We start from the raw sequence: 2,460 nt of genomic DNA, 5'->3' as shown, positions 1-2,460 counted from the left end.
TAATTCATAACATTATTGTTCATACTCTAGAATTTTATAATATGTATTTATTAATTAAATTTCAATAACTAAAAACAAACAACCAATTTATCTGGGAAATTCTTCCAAACCTATTCCCAATTAAAAACAAGTTAAGATTATCTTTAAGAAAGAAGGAAAAGTTGGCTGGAAGTCTGCATGTCTGAGGAAAACTGCTTGGAAACTAGGGGAAGTAAGGGTACTGGTGACCATGAGGTCTTTATGGCTGCTCAGAACCCCCTTCCTGTGTGGTCTGCTCTTGATCTTTTAAGCTTCAGGTGCCAGGGCTGAAGTGCCTGGAGTGAGCTTCCCCCATCCCACAGAGTGGGCCTGGATGAGAACACAGTACATGACTAAGAGCATATCATGGAACATCTAAAAAATATCAACAAACCAGAGGTGGAGATATCTCCACAAGAGCTACAGCTCTGTTATTCCAAAATGCTTGATTATGATGACAATAATTTGCATGATGACTAGAATTTTCCATACCAGTCACTCACTTCATAAGCAGGAAGAGAATGACTAGGCACCACCAATGAGTGAAGCTGAACTGAGTAACTTGATGTTGTTTTGAGAAGTATGACAAGAACAATGATGAATACATTGACTGTGCTGAATTTGCTAAATCACTGCAATAGACATTGTTTGGTCATCTAGTTATATGTAAACGTCACCCATTATAATGTGATTGAACACTTTTGGTAATGCAAAATAACACATTTTGAACTACTGCTGCATTATTTTGGTAAAAACCTGTAGCAGTTTATTATACTAGAGTGAGAAAGAGAAATTGAGAGAAATAGAAAAGAAATGCGACATATCGTAGCCCTCAAGTACTGTTAAATTTCTTATTGGACAAGAGCTTGGTTAAAGATTCCGTTTAAGAATGTTGGATAATTGGAGCAGAGTAGTCAGGAACTTGACTATGGAATATCTCTGGTCTCTTGGTTTTCCTTCATGCTATCTGGAAAGTAAGACAAACTTTGCTAAGTGGACACATGTTTCAGTAACAGTGAGGGAATGGCATGGATGCCAAATGTTTCCCCTGGTGTGTTCTGTCTCTTTAGATAACTGTGGTCAGTACTCTGCAAAGTTCCATTTGGCCTGAATGATGACTTGCTTTAGGCAAGTGAGTATTAGGCTATTTCAAAGCAACAACATAAGAAGAATGTTGGACACTAAGTTCAGCTAGCCTTAGAGTCTAACATTCTGTATCTTCTATGGAAATGATACACCACTGACCTAAGTGATTAGCATTATTTTAGTTTTTCAGTATTAATAAAACTGCTCCCTTATACTTTATTTCTTTTATGTCTTCTTCAGCTTAGAAAAGAGCCTGAATTGAAAAAAATTCTTTATTTTATTTATTTATATTTTATGTTTATATATTTTATATTTATTTATATTATTTATTATTTATTTATTTATATATCAGAGAGTGAAAGAAAGATAGAGTAGGAATAGAGGGAGAGGGAGAAGCAGGATCCCCATGGAGTAAGGAGCCTGATGAGGGACTTGATCCCAGGTTACTGGGATCATGACCTGAGATGATGGCAGACACTTACCTGATTAACTGAGCCACCCAGGGATCCCCCCAAATGACCTTTATTCTAATCATTAGCAAATGTTAGTTTTCCTAATATTTGTATTTAACCTTTATTTCTAGGGTTTGTTTTTGTGGTTTTGAAACTATTAGGAGTGCAAGGACTTTATCCTTCATGCTTGGTGCAGCAGGGGTGAAACTACTAGTCAGTCTTGCCCAAGTGAGAAGATCACCAAGCCCAATGATTAACAAGGCTTCAAGCTATATTTAGAAGGAATGGCATTCAATACCTCTTCTAGCTTAAATATGTGAATTATTTCAGATCAGGAAAGATTAGAAAAAGACCTAAAAACTCTTAACATTGTGAATCTCAGTAATGGTTGAAAATTATAATTGTAATTTGTAATTTGGTTTATTGGATGTGATAAACATGCTGTGATAGCAAACTTGAAATGATGGTTGAATGGGGGAAAACTGCATAGAGTTTTCTGTAAGACATATAAAGACTTATTTTCTTTATTAAAGTATTCTTATAAGTAAACATATGTGTTTGTAAAAATGCTTTCCTGGGTCAAGTATTTGTGCAATCAGACCTGAATTATAAACTATTCTTGTAACATCTAGTTATTTTGAAAGATTCATATGATGAATCCAGGATATGACCGATAAAACTGATGAAACAAAAAACAACAACAACAAAAAAAAGAAATAAGAAAAAGACATTTTCAATTTCCCTCTTGTTGATATAGAAATCAAAGTTATCTGTATTTTCTTATTTTTTATATAGGAAAGTATTATTTTCAATATAGAAGTTGTAATTTTTTTTAAAGATTTTATGTATTTATTTGACAGAGATCACAAGCAGGCAGAGAAGCAGGCAAAGGGGGAGGGGGAAG

At 34.5% G+C, this 2,460-nt stretch overlaps 1 pseudogene; it reads left to right on the top strand.

The window, feature by feature from the left end:
* The first annotated feature begins 229 nt into the window (after positions 1–229).
* On the top strand, positions 230–659 carry LOC123951324 (annotated as a pseudogene).
* The last annotated feature ends 1,801 nt before the right edge of the window (positions 660–2,460 follow it).

This window comes from Meles meles, chromosome 10, assembly GCF_922984935.1.
Source record: "Meles meles chromosome 10, mMelMel3.1 paternal haplotype, whole genome shotgun sequence".
In the NCBI taxonomy this organism is placed as follows: domain Eukaryota; kingdom Metazoa; phylum Chordata; class Mammalia; order Carnivora; family Mustelidae; genus Meles; species Meles meles.
The sequence above is the reverse complement of the archived record's forward strand: the minus strand, read 5'-3'. Positions and strand labels throughout refer to the sequence as shown.